Here is a 17,040-nt window from a genome sequence, read left to right as displayed (position 1 = left end):
TGTAAGATGGTGAACAGTGTCGTTTTGAATGTAACATGGTTGTCTTGACCTCTGTGTACAAGTTAATGTATAAACTGCCCGCAGGCCAAATGTTAGGGTCATGTACTGAGACCTTGTCCTTCGTTGACCTGTGTATAGAGGATTACTTGTGCCAACAAAGCTAATCCATGAACATATATCGTGAACAATACTGTTTGACCAACTTATGTGAACACTTGTTTTACTATATTGTATAAAGATATGTGCGAAGGCTCAACGTGAAATCCGAAGACACACTGTTGCTATTGTAACTTGTTGGTGAATATATTAAGGATAACCCCTAAATGTATAAATGCATACATTAGGAACGAACTCGGCACGAACCCTAGATCGGAGATTCATTAACCTGCAAGTGGGCTGAACATCAGATTATACATTGTATAAAAGGTGCGACTATTCTACTGTACAGTCCCACTCACTGAGCACACCGAACAGGGCTGGTATTCGCTGTGTTGTACTGAGGGCCTGATAGCTATCTGTTGCTTTGTCCTTTGAAACTGTTCAGTTGTAGAATAAAGATCTGTGTATCTTTTGAACCCGCGTTTGGTGTATTTCCTTTTAGGGTACTCAGCCTCGATATCTTCTTTTTGCTTTCACATCTGCAGGTGCCTCCCTCTGGAATGGCCTCCCTGCCACTCTCTGCCTTGAGCCGGACCTCCTCAAGGTCTGGATGCTCCTCAAGAACTTCCTTTTCTCCTTGTCCTCCTCACTGCCTCTCCCCTGCTAACCATTCTGCACCTCCGTTTCTCTCTGCCTCCCTCTGCTATCCTTCCCTTCTAGCTGCTCAGTTATGTTTACTGACTGACTGGTGCTCCTCTGAGTCATACAGGACACTTGCCCCCCCCCCTTCGCTCAGTCCCTAGCACCTGCTTTTGGGCCCTCCTGCACTGCCACCTGGCCTTCCTTCCACTTCCGGGGCATGTTCCCCTTGGAGGCACTGCCTTCCTTGCACCTAACCCAGGGCACTTTTCCACTGGGTGCACTTCTCTCCCTTCCCCTCCCCTGCACTTCTTGTCTGCACACTTGCACAATCTAAATGATACTAGGCCTAGGAAGATCGTTTGTCTTGTTCTCCCTTGTTTTCCCCTTCCTGCCTGCTTGCGCCGTGAAACACTTGTGTATAGGTGCATTATAAATAACCTATCAATCAATTAATCAATTTGTGAGTCGGTTTTTGTGGAGCAGGCTTCCCCTCCAGTGTATGGGGAAGCTAGACAGGGCAGGCAAGCAGGACGCTACGAGGGAGAGCACACTACTGATCCTTCTGTCTTCATTAACTCGGCAACACTAACTATCTCAGATTCGATTATGGACATAACTCGGCGTGCAGAGCTTTCCCCCCCGAGATGAATCCCCTTTGTCTCACTTCCATGCAGGTTTGCCAAAATTGAAAATATAATTGGAGAAATTGAAAATGTATTCGAGCGGAAACACCTCCCATCACACTGCCCCTGCCTCCCAGCCATGATATGCTTCTGTGTCCTCTGCCAACCCGCAAGATTGCAAATGATTATGCAATTATTTCCTTTCTTTAGAAAACTCAAGAATATGGTTTTCAAAAACTGTAGAATGCAAATACAAGCCCAAGCCCTCTCACATCTTTCTCATCACCTTGGGCCTCATCGTGAGTTAGGTGGTATCCCGGTGCTAATTTCACCAGGATACCAGCCAACGCTATTAGCATTACTGCAACTCGCACCGGCACAATTTGGCAGGATCCCGAGTTGCGGTGGCGAATTAAATCCCCATTGTCATTGGACCCAATGGGGGTTTCTTGGGGTTTTGGCGCTATTAAAACGGGCGGAAAGGCGAAATCTTTACCACCAGCAAATAGCTGGAGGTAAAACTCCCATTTTTCACCCAACTCGCGATTGGGTGCAGTGATAAATGCGGCGGTAATAATGTTACTGCCACATTTTACTGCTCTGCCCAACTCATGGTGAGGCCCTTATATTCTCCCTTCATTTACCCCAACAAACCGAAATGCTCTCATCTCAAACTTCACCAACCGTGGGAGAAAATGCTGGAGTTGTGAGTGGGAGGTTCCTGGATCTTCAGCCACTTGCACGTTATTTGATGATGGGCAAATGGTCATTTTTACTCCATGGCACTCATATTTTCCACACAAGAATGGAGCACTTGTAAACTGTCCAGCTTCAAAAAACAAAACAGCCAACCATCTTCCCCTTGCTGTTGCGGAAACAAGGGAAGGGTGTGAGTGGGGAAATGATGGACCGTGCTTGAAACCTATCTGGGTGGTAGTGCTCCTGGGATAATAGCAAAGGTACTGTTTTAGATTCGACTCCCAACTTTTAGGATGCTCTTTCTCTAGCACAGGAACATTATTTGCTGTGGAATGTCAGCAAGTCTTTTGGGCACCGAACCTACAAGGCAGTAAGTACAAGAGTGTAGCAGACAATGAACGAGATAGATCTGCCACCTCCCACACTAGAGTTAGGTTTAGTGCCAGCCTTCTTTCCGAAGTGTGGGGACTATAGGGATATCCTTTAGAGGGCGTGTTAAGAGCCTTAATGCTACCATGCGGGATTACTACGGCGGCTTTTTTCTAGGCCAGGCCTTCCATAAAGGCAACTAAACAGTTACACCAAGTATAATAACACGCATCGATGGCTGATACTATGCTGCAAGAGATTAGACCACATAACACAAGCACTCACGTCCATACAAGGAGTCACCGTCAATGTCCTATGCACTGTGTGCCAAACACATTAGTCAAGTGACCCTGAATGGCTGTCCAAGTAGCTAAACCGCTTCATAAGCATGAGATAATGGCCAAAATGTTTCTTTTCCTGGCTTCAGTGCTCTGGAATTACTTAGCTCAAGAACAAAGACTTACAGAAGGTCATCTAAAGTTCAGAAATGCTTTAAAGACACGATATTGTCAGCAAGGCTCCCCACACCAACTATAGACCTGAACCTAGAACACCACCTTCAAATGAACCTGGCCCCACACTAATATCATGCATAATGATTTCTCTTGACAATTGCATTACAGCTTGCTTTAAAAACAAAAGAATCCCCTTGTATCCCCAGCTCCTCATCCTTATACTTCTTGTCACCCACCTTGTGCAATCCGACTTTTCAACCTCCATACTTAGACAGGGTGCCATGACTGCTCAAACAAGACTCTCGTAGAGACCTGTCCCCTATATGCAGAGGCTCTGTCCCCTGCCCTCCTCATGCTTTTGGCAGGTGCTTGTTGGCTGATGAGGAGCCTGGGAGTGGCAGGGTACTTTCATTGAATTTCGGAACCATCACCTTTGGAAGTGGAGCTCCATGAAGGCAGCTTGAAAAATACAGTAAAGATTTTGTAGACTCATTGTGCCTTCATTGCCATCCATTAGCCTTCATCGTAGGGTCATTGGGCCTCATTAGGACCCTGGCGGAGAGGGTATTACGCCAGCGTAGTGCATGGCGTACCTCTCCGCCATACTACGAGTTCCCGTAGCGCCATGGAGGTTTTCTCCGCCTGGTTTTACCAGCCGGAGAAAACCATGGCGCTACGGGACCTCGTTGTTAATTACGCCACCGTATTTTACGGTGGCGTAATTAACTCCTTCCCCACTCCCATTATACCCTATGGGGCAAGAATGGGAATGGGGAAGGGCAGAATGGGGATTGGGGATTTACCGCTCTGCCGAGGTCGGAATGGGGCGGTAAATCCGCCAACCCCCATGGCGCTATCGGCGGCTTTCCGCCATGCTTCGCGGTGCATTTAGCACCGCGAAATCCGCCTGGGTCGTAATGAGGCCCATTGTGAGAAGCTAATTGGGAGCTCCAATGGTTGCCAAGCATCAATGGTTCCATGTCATTTCATCGCTGGATGAAATTTAGCTGGGTTTTTCTCAGCGGAAACTCTAACGAAAAAACTAATTTAAAATGTATTTTTTATATTTTTGGGAGGTTCCCCCCCAAGCCCTCCGTCCCCATTAATTTTGTATCTATTCCTCAACACCCACACCCCATAGACATATTTTTCTAACCTCCCCTAAAGAATTTGATGTGTTTTTTCGTTCAAAATATCCACAGAGAAAAACCACACAAAATTAAATCTTGTGATGAAAGGACGTTGTACCGCATCAACATGCATCCTTACTGAGCTGGTAGCAGTAGATCTGGGGCTTAGGGGAGAAGAGGTCATTGTCTCAATACATGGCAACTGGATCCAGGGTCAGCTTAACCAGCACCTCATCATATCAGTGCGGGTGATGAGAACGTTTGCATTTGGAAATGTTATATGCTGTGCTTGTCTGTTGGGAAAGAGTTGAATCTAGATTTCGAGGCACCAAGGACATCTCTCTTTTACCTCTGAATAAACCTAAAATGTTCTTCCCTATACTAGCTTGAAAGAGTCTTTTCCCCAGATTGGCAACACTTTGCCAAAAACCCATAGTTATACCTGCTGCCCGCATGTAGGGTGGGAAGAAAAGACACTTCTGGAGCGGGAATTGAATGAATGTGGACCCTGGAGTTTAAAGATAGCGAAATAGTTGTATCCAAGTGAGTGAGCAAATTGTTTATTTGAGACATATATATATATTCAGTGAACAAACTTTGTTAAAGGGATGTTTAGTGATGTCATCAATGGCATTCGTGATGTCATCTTTCATGTCCTGGGTGTTAGTCTTAGCCGTGCACAGTGGTGGTGAGAGTTATGGTTGCTTAGCTTACCATAACTGGGGTTTTTCGTTTTTACTTGTAACCATAACGTCCCTTTAACAAAGTTTTTTCTTTAAATTTCATAGGTTTTTATTAGTGCAACTTAACCATAACGTCCCTTTTACAAAGTGGTTTCAGTGAATTTCATGGGTTTTACTAGTGCACCCTAATTTGCTACAACTTCCTAATATCATACTTACCCCCAATATAGCAGCATGTGTGTCCAATATAAAAGGGTTAACCTTAAAACTCTGCAATTCCCCAAATTTGCGCATCATTTTTAACACTTCTATTAACTTTTTCCAACTATTTCCACAGTTTCTGTGTTTGTCAACATTTGTGAACATATGACGTAATCGCTGTCGTTCCTGACACTAGCACGTGACCAGGCAAGCGTGGCATGATTACGTGTTCGCAAGCACGTACAAACTTAGCAAATGGGTCCATGCTTCGCGAACAGTTCGGAACTGCATTTTCCAGCTCATCTAGGAACTTTGAAGCTCCAAATGTACCCTTGAACAGCTCCTACACCTATTCTTACTCATTATCCATTAACAATCTAGCACAGAGCACATACTTGAAAGAATATTATCAAAACTGTTATTTATCTTAAAAATGGCATCAGCTATTGCCATCCCTCCTACCCAAGAGCCACCACCACCACCAGCTGGAAGACCTACACAACAAAAGAAGCACAATACTTCAAAAGACAATGAAGAGGACCAGGAAGATGAGGTAGAGGAAGTGCCTACCTCTAGCACCCAAAGGGAATCATGGGTGTGGCTATCTGGGCAGTAGTCCAATTGGACCACCTCCATGTGCCGCCAAACAAAATCCAACCACTGTAATGTTCTCAGAAAGGCTGTTCCTTTCTTAGGAATTAGTAGGCAGTCTTCCTCTATCTCATCTTCCTCAACCAATACTGTAACCACAGAGCCTACTTCTGTGGGACACAAAATCCCACCTGCTACCGCGCAAGCGATAAGAGGCTGTTGATCCATATCTTTCGAAGACAACAGTACTCTGTATATACTGCAACACACCACTCTACAAGAGTGAGCAATTTCAAAGTGCTTTTGAAGCTGTAATCAAGGAGCATGAGAAACAATGCCCCCTACCTTAGATGGAATACATGCACATCTTCTCCTGTCCACATGCCCCTCCAGATTTGTGGTTGGTGCCCTTTCCCTCATTTCCCTCCCCACCTTACTTTCTGGCCTCTCCTGGAAAAAGTAAAAAATAAAATAAACAAATAAAAAACAATGGTTCTTTTAGGGAAAGCCTTTCATAGTTAAAAAACAGAACTAAAAAATTAAGCTTATAGACTCCATTTACTTTACATTTTTCAGTGAAATATTTAGATGTAATAAGATTCTCCAACATTCCCATTAGCATGTTCTACTATTTTTTTTATTTAATTTTATCGGTTTATCACAAACCTTAAAAATGTTTACAAACAAAAACACAAAACACAACACATAAAAACGTCAACCTTTAGGAATACCCCTCCTATATTCTCTATCAAACAGTCAGTTGGCTATCCTCATTACTCATCAACCGACAATGCATTCAGGCGATTTTTGATTAACATTAGAAAACGAGTCAATGGTAATATCAATTTCATGTCCAATCCATGTCCAATCCTTGAGACATATTCGTCGGCACAAAAGGAGGGGTAATTTAGGCCCCAAGGCCCCAGGTGGATTGTCCTTTCTGATCGAAGAGCCGTGCAGAATAGCACCAAATGTTTAAGGGTTTCCTTATCCTTAGTGCATAGTCTACACATTAGAATTGAGACTTTATTACTTTTCTATGAAGCCAACCGATCTTTAGTTTTAAATACGTTTAAACGCAGCATCATGAACACTCTTCGAGTCTGAGAATCTGGAAACAACTCGATGTAGCATTGAGGAGTGTTAAATGCCCGTATTTCGAGCGGCGCGTCCCTCATCATTTTCGCTCCAGCTCGTTGTGAGCAAGTTTGCTCCCAATCCGCACGCCAGATTTTTAGTTTGGCAGCGTTCGGGTCATTATGCAACATGTCCAGACTAATTCCATATTCACACAAGATCTCTTTGCATCTTTTAGACCATAGTGACACCATACTATTATTTGTTGGCGTCAGATCATAAAAGATGTCAAATTGTGGTATATGCCCGCGCTGGCGAGTTTTCCGAAACAAACTCACCAAAAACCAGCATACCCTAGCATGGTGCGAAATGAGCGACAATTCATATCTCACACATGATGTCAGAATTCCACTTGGGAGAGACAGGACCTTAGACCAGAAACAATGCTCCAGCGATGCCCACGTGTCATGACTGCAACCCAAAGCGTTTTCAGCACCATATAGTAAAACTGGGATTACTTTTTGCTGGTAAAAAGCTAGCACTGGTTTTAGTGAAAATTTCCCAAATTTCTTATGCATGATGACAGCTTGACTTGCCAGTTGCTTGCATTTCCTTTTCTTTTCAGAAATCCATGGACCATCGTTGATTGATGAATTTATTAACATGCTGAGGTATTTTACGCTCTGGGCTATCTGAATGGCCTCCTGACCCAGGTGCCATCTTAGTTGACTCAATTTTTTTTGGCCTTCGTTATTCAGGTTCTTTAACACCAGAATTTCACATTTTTTTGTGTTTATCACCAAATGATTAGATGCGACATATTGGGCAACCACATTCAGCTTCCTCTGAAGGCCGACAGGAGTTAGGTCCATCAGGACCAAATCGTCGCCTTATAACAACCAATTTAGATGGGACTTAGCTACTTTTGGTGGAAAAGAACTTACCGAGTCGATCGCTAACCCTATATCAGATATGAATAAGCTGAATATTGCGGCAGCTAGGGGACATCCTTGTTTTACCCCTTTATAGGTTTTGATTGGGGCTGTTAGATTTCCAGATCGATCCAGCCGGATTTTTATGGAGGTTTTCGAAGTGTAGTTCTTGGATTGCTGCTACTAAGTCAGCTGGACATCCCCAATTTTGTAGTTTTAGCCACAAAAGAGGCCTGTCGATGGTATCAAATGCACATGAGAAGTCAATGAAGGCCAAATATACCTTTGTCTTCGACTTTATAGCCTCCATCTTCATCAGGTTCAGAAGTAACAGATTTAACGAGCAGCCCACGTGCTTTACAAATCCAGATTGTCTTTTGTCTACGTGATTAGACTCGATTGCCCATGCCACCAGTTTCTGCTGCAACATTGTGGCATACATTTTCCCCAGAATATCCAATAATGCCACTGGGCGGTAATTTTTTGGGCATGTTCTGTCCCCCTTCTTAAATATAGGAACAATAACAGCAGATTTCCAGGGTTTAGGGGTCCTGCACTTACTTATTCTATCGAATAAAGCTATGCATATGGATGCCCATAGCTCAGGATGTTGTTTGATCGTAAAATTGGTAAGATCATCAGGGCCAGGCGCTCAGGAGTTTTTAGCCTTCTTAATTATTGAGACAATCTCCTCTCTTGGAAACGACAAAGCCCACGGTTTCAAAGATGTTTCCAATGGGATAATTCCATGATCTTCTGCTTTGTAAAGGACTTCAAAATGGTCTATCCAAGCGGCTTCCGAGACCATGCAAGACTGCAATGCCATTTGAGGAGCTTGAAAGTAAATAATGGACAATTGTATGCTAGAGAAAAAGATAAAAATCACAGAAACAATGTTCTGTCCGAAATTCTTCTCTCTAGCATACACTAAACACCATAATCCATTGCCCTTTATGACTATCCACAGTCTCTGCATTCCCCTGTCTATCCCATGCCTTATTAAAAATCATGGATTGCACATGCGCACCATCACACAAGACAGTCCTTGTGCTCTTTTTACTGTTATGTATGGAACGCTCCCTCATTTCCTGCTTTAAACCATTCACATATATATCCACCAATCACTTAAAAAACTCTTCATATAGCCTATCAACATATTACACTTCCATCCACCAATTGCCACTTAACAATGTTACACAAATCTTTTGCATCTGTATTTCCCAAACTTATACCAACATATTATACATAGTGCTCCTATATATGCACATATGCATTGTGCAGTGGGAGAACTACATAAATAAAAGGGGCAGTACGAATGGACACGTGTTCATTGGAGCCCATGAGGAAAGTGCCAAGGTGGGAGGCCACTAGCTTACTGCTGGGGCACAGGAGTCCCAAGAGTTGGGTAGATCTTAACCATAACAGAGATTCTTCTGTCAATTGAATAGGTTTTTATAAGTTACAATGTTTCATTACATCACTATATATAAGTCATTAATAATCCCTCTTTTATTAAACAACTATATACCTCCTTTAACAAACATATTTTTTGCAACGCATACTTATGTGTATTGTTATCAGCAGTGCATGCTGGGGATGCAAGTCATTGTTCAATTGCCAGGGGCATGAGGCTCAACCATGACCCCAGCCCCATCAAACCACCCATGTTATCCACTGCACCTACCTAGCATCCTAGTTCAGTGTCCACTGTACACTCTTAATGTAACCAATGGCCAGTGCTCATGGCTTGCATGGCCATTCTCCACAATCCATGAGGCATGGGCTTCGGCCATGCCGCATACCCCCATAGGCAAATGGAAGTAGACATTTGTCCTTGCCGAGTGCCAGGCCCACTGCCCACGGCAGAACGGTTATATCACAATGTTTTATACATTCTTTTTGACACTTTCAGAAAAGTAAAACACAGGACAGATTTGGTCCTTGATAAGGTCCTCGCACAAGTTTGCTGCAATCCCGTCCAGCATTCCAAGCAGCAGCCACAAGCAGAATATATTTCCCATTTAAACCTAGAGCTTCAGCCATGCCACATGCCCCAATAAGTAAATCAGAGTAGGCATTCATCCTTGCCAAGGGCCCGGTCCAGTGTTCATGCACCAACTTATATCACATTTTTTTGTGCCGCTGCCCACAGATTTGCAAAAGCATCCTTCCAGGTCCTTGCTGATGCTCCTCGTGCAGGTTTGCTGCAATCCCACCCAGCACTCCCGGTTACAGCCGCAAGCAGAATGTTTGATCCCATTTAAACCTCGAGTTTCGGCCATGCCGCATGCCCCAATAAGAAAATCAGGGTAATCATTTGTCCTTGCCAAGTGCTAGGCCCATTGTCCCATTGTCCATGCACCAAACTTATATCACTATTATTTCAGTTTACATTTGGGCACTTTGGAAAAATAAAACACAAAACAGATTTGCAAAAGCATGCTTTCAGGTCTTTACTGATGGTGCATGCGCAGGTTTGTTGAAATTTAGTACAGCACTTCAGGTTGTAGCCGCAAGCAAAATATCTGTTCACATTCAAACCTAGGGCTTCGGCCATGCTACATGCCCCAAAAATCAAATCAGAGTAAATGATTATCATGTAATTGCAGGGCAGTAGAATGGGTAGATTACTGCGCTTCATCTAGTACTTTACATGGATCACCCTGCAGCTATTGATATCGTTCCTATCTGAAGGTGCCCTTCCTTCTTCAAGTGTTAGGTTTCGAATAGGAGAGTGGGCCCTGTTCACCTTAGCGCTGGGTTATTCAATAAGTAACTATTGTCATAATAAACAAACCATTGTTGGTGCTATGGTTATTGTCAGAAGTCAGCCAACACGTGTTTCGACTCTCTAGGGTCTTTCTAAATGCGTGTGGATTGTGGGCCAGTCATTGGTGCGAGGTTATGGAAATAAGCCTGCATGCAATCCCAATATCTTGTCCCGGTATGGTCGCAAATAAAGGGGGTTAATGATTTGAAGGGGTGGCCTGGTGACCACGTGGGCGCCTGGTTTGGCATCCTCAGTAATTATCTGCTGATTAGCATTGTCTCAGAGTGTATGCAGCGGTAGTCATGGCGATCTGTTTATGCAATCCTGTACAGCACTTTCGAGCTGTAGCCAGAGGCTGAATTTTACGTAACTGGAGGGACTGCTCAAAGTGGGTGGTAGGACTTGGGAGCTGTAGAGATTGGAAACAAAGGGGTGGCGTCCTGCCACGTATATTTTCATTCAGTAATACTTTACTTTTCTGATTACTGTGAGACCTTTCTCATTTCACATATTGCGTATCCTAGAGACTGTGAAATTGTGCTATTTACAGTGCAGAGATACAAGAGAATGATGCAAAAAACACAGGTGACTCTTAGCTTGTTTATTCAGCTAATATCACAAAATAAAGAGGCTGAATTTTAGCAACAGGCAAAGGAAATTCCCATTCAAACCTATCCTAATTTTGAAAAATTACCACAGAACCTTTCCCTGGTGGACATGCCCACTTTACCCCCATTAACAGTCCCTCATGGTCATGGTCATGGCCAGTAGCCAGATAATCTGGCCACTGCCCATAAAGACAGTCCATGGCCCTCATTACGACCCAGGCGTTGGACCATGGTTCTAAAAGCACCATGGTCCATGCCGGTAACTTACTGACTCCGCCATAGCGGAATGCGGAATTACCGCCCCATTCCGAGGTTGGCAGGGCGATAATTCCCCATGCCGCCATGGCCCTTCCCCATTCCCATTTTTGCCCCATAGGGCTCAATGGGAATGGGGTAGGCGCTAAGTACGGTGCCGCAAATTGCGGCACTGTACTTAGCACCAAGGTCCCTTTGCGATTTGGTTTTTTAACGCCTGCTAAAAGCAGGCATTAAAGTGCCACCCGCAAAGGGACCTCGTAATCAGGTGTTAAGGGTTTAACGGCGCCGCCACTTTTTACGGTGCCGTTAACCCCTTAACGCCTGGGTTGTAATGAGGGCCCATGACTCGTACAATCTGGCTACTGCCCACGGCCACAGGCTATACCTCAGTCACCAAAAGTATATCACTATTTTTTGTACCTACATTATAACACTTTTCAAAAAATCTGTCCATGTTTTATTTTTTGAAAAGTGTCAAAATGTATGTACATAAAATAATCCTACAACTCAGCTCCCACTTGACAACATCCATTCAGCCATTGCACAAACATTCAAGGTTGGGTCTACAATCTTTCTAAAATCTTTTGTACACATTTCGTCAAACGGCAACATAGTTATAAGCCATTTAAAAATGTTCAAACCCCCCCTCTAATTGTGCTCCCGCTTCAGCAAATCATGTTTTACCTACTTTTTGGCCTTTTTATAAAAAAAAAACTTCTGGACAGATTTACATCAAATTTACAAAAGCACGCTTTTGGGACCAAGCTGCCCCTCCTGCTGGAAAATCTGGTGAAAATCCGTCCAGCCGTTTGTGCTCTAGGCGTACATTTCTTTTCCCATTGCGTCTATGAGGAAAACCACAAATGTTGGGACCCCCCCTATAACTTTGCCCCCTCTGGACGAAACCCACCAAAGTACAATCAATCCGAGGGAGACATATACATTTTTTGCAAAGTTTGGTGAAGATTTGTCCAGAGAGGGCAACGTTACAAGCAATTCAAAAAGTGCTTTTCCTATGGGTTGAGCAACTCAATAATAGCTACGCTGCCACTACCTTTGGAGCAGCAAGATAAAAAGCTCCTTTTATGGCCTGTGACAGTTTATGAGCTGGTATTGCCTGCAGGTTGGTGTGATTAGACCTCAAGTATCTTGCACATGATTTGTTGATCAGCAGTTAACTGCCCTCAGTGAGCGAGTGAGAAAAACATTCTCTGCGGATTGTAAGCCCCTTAATTTACCTGTGCCCTATATGTTTAGCTATGCGTGCGTATATATATATATATATATATATATATATATATATATATATATATATATATATATATATATATGTAAGTATAATTTCAGTAGTTTGGCACATGAGCTGGAAAGTAGATTGTAATGCCTGGACCATTACATTGCATTCAATGGATGCACAAAGGTCACGTTGAGCAAGCAACACTTTTCCATTAGGATGAAGTAGCTTTACGGAAACTATGGGAATAACCCCTTAAGCAATGTGACTGCTTGAGGTGGAATATGGGGAATTCCCCAAACCTCCTCCTTGTGCCCTCTGGTTGGCATCGTGGACAGTAAAGAGCAGCATAATAGGCCACAACTCTGTAAGAGACACAAGGGGATTTCCTTTCACTCAACCATCTTACCATCAAGAGCCCCTGGATCCCCAGCACCCCTCTGCCAGGGGCCAACCTGCAATAGGATGTCCTCCAAGACCCCATCATGCTGCAGGAAAAGCACCTTCCCACAACCCCAATACAAACCAGGACGCCACGCCATTGTATTAACTGCAACCACTGGCTCCTCCCACAAGAGACCCACGGTGAGGTACCCCAAACAAAAGACACAAGGGAAGGAAAATACATCCCAGCACTTCCATCATGCACTGAACATATCTCCTGGAACTGAGAAGAGTGGATACCTTCACCCCGCGCCATTCAGCAGCAAGGCTTGTATATAACAAATACTTGTGTAGCCTTTAAAACCCACTGAAAACGCAATTTGATCTTCATAAGGAAAGTGGAATGATATGTGTGCCAAGAATTTGAAATTCCCCAGGCCTAAACCCCTTGATCTGCAAATAAGGGTTGCAAAAACACTCCCCTCCAAACTCTAAATGCACATGTTATGGATTTAAAATTGACCCAGACTTTCCAAAGCCCTCCCACCTGACTTCTGAACTGTAAAGCCTTACTTCCGGTTACATCAATGCTGAGTACTACCTGACTATCCTAGTCAAAAAGAGAGAAGACACTTGGTCCATGCTATATAAAAGAGTCTCTGTTCCCTGAGTTTGGGAGAAGGGAAGCAGGTGTGCAAGATGCGGGAGAGAGCTGTGAATCCAGAACCAGGGGAGAGACCTTGAGAGCCTGGAGAGACAATGTGCCACACACCTCACGTGGTGAGAAGGACACCCTATCACTTGCAGAGTTAAATATGGGGGGAAGCCAGACCCTCGGAAGGAGCCAGAAAGAGGAAGAGAGAAGTCAGAAGAATTTTTGGAGCTTTATACCACACACTGACAGAGAAAAGAGAGAGAGAAAGAGAGCCTGTTGGGGCCTATAACTCAGACACTGGCTGAAACCGGATCCAGAGAAAGAGAGACAGAAACCCAATGAGCTGGTGTGGGATATCCCAGACTCTGGCAGAGACTTAATCTTAAAGCAGCTGTCACAGAATGGTATATCTGGGACCCTGGCAATATCCATAGACCAGGAGGGTGCACCAAGAACCTGCAAGGAGCTACATCCCAGACACAGCAGGAGACTAGACCAAGGAGAGCGAGAGAATAGTAGGGTCTGCTAGGGGCTTTGTCCCAGACACTGCTGGAAACCAGACCAAGGAGTCAGGAAACAGAGACACGTCCTGGGCAATACATCCATGCCAAGCACCGTGCAGGGCACAATGTTCTTGAGTCGCTGACTGAACCAAGGAATCAACATGGTCATGGTCCCTATGTGCCCTCTCCTTGTACATGCAATTCCTTTCATAGAAAGATGCTAGAAAGAACGAGTTATTGCCAAACGGAGAGTAGAGTGACCGTCACGGTGCAGTTCTTCTGTTCATGCATAAGGAACTACAAACCTAAGAGGTCACAGTTTACGAAAGCAAAATATGCTTTTCTCAAATTATTGTTCTAAGGTTGTTCTAACATTTCTCCTATTGAATCAACGTTTTATGTCCAAGCTGATGAAAGTGTATTGATTATTTACTCGTCACTGTAAAAAGGAACATTTTACACACATTCTCCTCTGTGTTCAAGCAACTTGTAGGATAAAATATTGTCCTGAAAGAAATATGTGTCTTATTATATGTATTTTGTCTAGTCTTATGAAAGCAATTACTGCAATAAGACCATACAATGTCGTTCTACCACCCCAAATGTTGTGTATAGGTGTTATACCTGTTATAAAAGCATTCTGGACACAAGAACATCTTTTCATCGCCAAATCGTGTTCCCCTTATATAAGTCAATGTACATGTTTGATCCGCTGTGTCACCTTTATGAATTTAGGGAGATCATGCCATGCCCCTACGATTCTGTTCTTCCAGTCTGTGCCAGGACTGCAATTCTGATTTGCATTCGAGAAGATATCTGAGAACATGCGTGTCTTGTCTATTCCAGATCTGGCAGATGCTGTCGGTTCCAGTCCCCATTGGCCAAATCTGAGACCGGATCCCTGTGCACTCTTCCTTCCGGGTGAGTGGTGCCTGGACGCAACTGGATGCTTTATAGGTAATTTAAGAATACTTACATTTACGTAAAAACGTACAGATCCCCATTTCTGAATCCAAACTTCTGAGCTCGAAAATATCAAGAGTGAGGATATTTAAAAAAACAATTAGCTGGTTGGTGGAGGGTGACTCACCCGTCAGGCCTTTAAGCTCAATAAGCTCAGGAAGTATGCTTTAAAAGTGTTTTCCAATCAATGGTGGGCGCAACAAGTGTCGTTACTTTACTGACTGAGGTCAGTCTTTCCAAGAAACGTATGACTCTATCCAATCAGAATGCTTCCATGTAGGATATTGAACGCTCTCATTGGGCTTTAACATTCTCTGAAAATTCCTTTGTCCCAAGCTTGGGGGCTTAGTCGGCCATTCTTCACTTTTATCATATTTAAAGAGAAATCTATATTGTTAACAAATGTCATTATTTGTCTTCGAGACTTTATTCATGTTTAAAATATGTTTCCATTAAAAACACAATTATCATTAGGGCTTTTAAGTCAAAAACAATCTTCACCACCAAACTGCTTGGTTTTGGACAGAGCTTCTGTGCATGCTTTCATTAGACTAACAGTGAATCTTACAAAGCAGTAGACGAGAAAGTAACACTATTTATTGAGACAGCATTGCTGTTTTTCAGATGTTTTGACATTCATTTGGCCCTTTCCTCTGAACATATTGTGCCTGATTTACAAAGCGTTTTTCAATGGGATTGCACCATTTTTTGTAAATCAAGCCCATTGTCTCTGAATTTAAATTCAATCCGAACACTGGAGGCAAGAGTAGACACATCAGGATAAGTGTAAAACAAGGAGACAATGAGGGTTTTAGAAGAATAAACAGAGAGCTTGAAGAGGTTAAATTGGGTTATATGTTTGCATAAGGCTGAGATGGTTGCCTGCCAATGTCCTGATGGATTGACACACATGTTGCATGCTTGTCTCGCACATAAAACCATTCATATTGCCAATTGGGGCTAGAGATGTTCCCAAGTCACCTTGGGGCCAAAATCTGAAAAAAATGGGACATCTCAACATATCATTGACAATGTACCTCTTTTAGAAACACCATTTTTAGTTTTGGCTAATAGGCGGCACTCTAAGCACTGCTAATAAGCCAAATCTATTGGCATGGGAAGTGAAGATATGAGACAGATGAGATGTAATGAAGGACACAAAGCCTGCAGTGGTTGTTTGGACTTTCCTCACTCACTGACTGCCCATGGCTTTTCTAGTCCCTGCAATCATTCCCCCATGCTATTTTACAATAGTCCTTTTACATTTAGAACCATGATGGACGTGTTAAAATGACAAAGACTTTGCTTCAATCAACATCGCGTTACACAACATCCTGGGTATTTGAGCACATGTTTTCACCAATTTAACATGCACATTAAATAATAATACTATGGCCATGCCAAGATAGCAGTGACCATTGAACACTGGGCTGTGAGAGCTTGTGTATTAACTCGTGATGCATTGACATCAATGTAAAACACACAGATAATTAAACCATTATGTATGTACTCAAATGGAGCCCGCCATCATACCAGTAACACATACCATAATGACCATCCGCGGGAAGTAGGTATGCTTGCCAGACAACTCTATTTAGTATCATAACCACCTTGTCTGGCCAGGACTGAGAAGGGCCTTATGTAAGTTGTGTATCATTTCAGAACAGTAGACAAACCACAATGTCTAATTAATACAACTTCTAGTAATTTAGTAGACAGAAACCACTGGACCCATAGTTATGCATCTGTGTTGTTAATTGTTTGTAGTTGACCTGAAGATTGCTTGCACGTGTAGGTTAACGTTTACTAATTGATTCGACCCTTCATGGAATTATTTGAATACTAGAAAAATAAATGTATGCTTAAGCAACTGAACATAACTTGATTTGTATCTTATTGTTGAACTTTTGGACAGTATGGGAAATACTCACGTATCACCTAGAAGAGCTTCCCTTAATTCAAATTGCCTTTTGCCTCATGTAGTGGCATGAAGGCCATTGTCTAAGGGCCTCATCATGAGTGTGGAGGTATCCCGGTGCACCGGATCACGAGTTGCAGGGGTGGGGGCTAAATCTCCATTCCCATTGGATCTATTGGACCCCTTCTGGGGTTCTTAGCGCTATTGGCGCCAGAGCAATTAGCACTGTGCTAATTTAGCCGAAAA

General features: G+C 43.3%; 1 protein-coding gene across 2 annotated transcripts in view; it reads left to right on the top strand.

Moving 5' to 3' along the window:
• The window catches only part of CHRM2 (cholinergic receptor muscarinic 2), a 954,551-nt gene that overhangs the window by 737,587 nt on the left and 199,924 nt on the right, over nucleotides 1-17,040 (top strand). For both annotated transcript variants that reach the window (XM_069628762.1, XM_069628763.1), the window contains exon 4: nucleotides 14,760-14,870. The gene's annotated coding sequence lies outside the window, so the exon portion shown is untranslated. The remainder of the gene's footprint in view (nucleotides 1-14,759; nucleotides 14,871-17,040) is intronic.

The sequence above is a fragment of the Ambystoma mexicanum genome, chromosome 12 (genome assembly GCF_040938575.1).
Source record: "Ambystoma mexicanum isolate Mex_15411 chromosome 12, UKY_AmexF1_1, whole genome shotgun sequence".
NCBI classification, from domain to species: domain Eukaryota; kingdom Metazoa; phylum Chordata; class Amphibia; order Caudata; family Ambystomatidae; genus Ambystoma; species Ambystoma mexicanum.
This window is presented reverse-complemented; position numbering and strand designations above follow the sequence as displayed.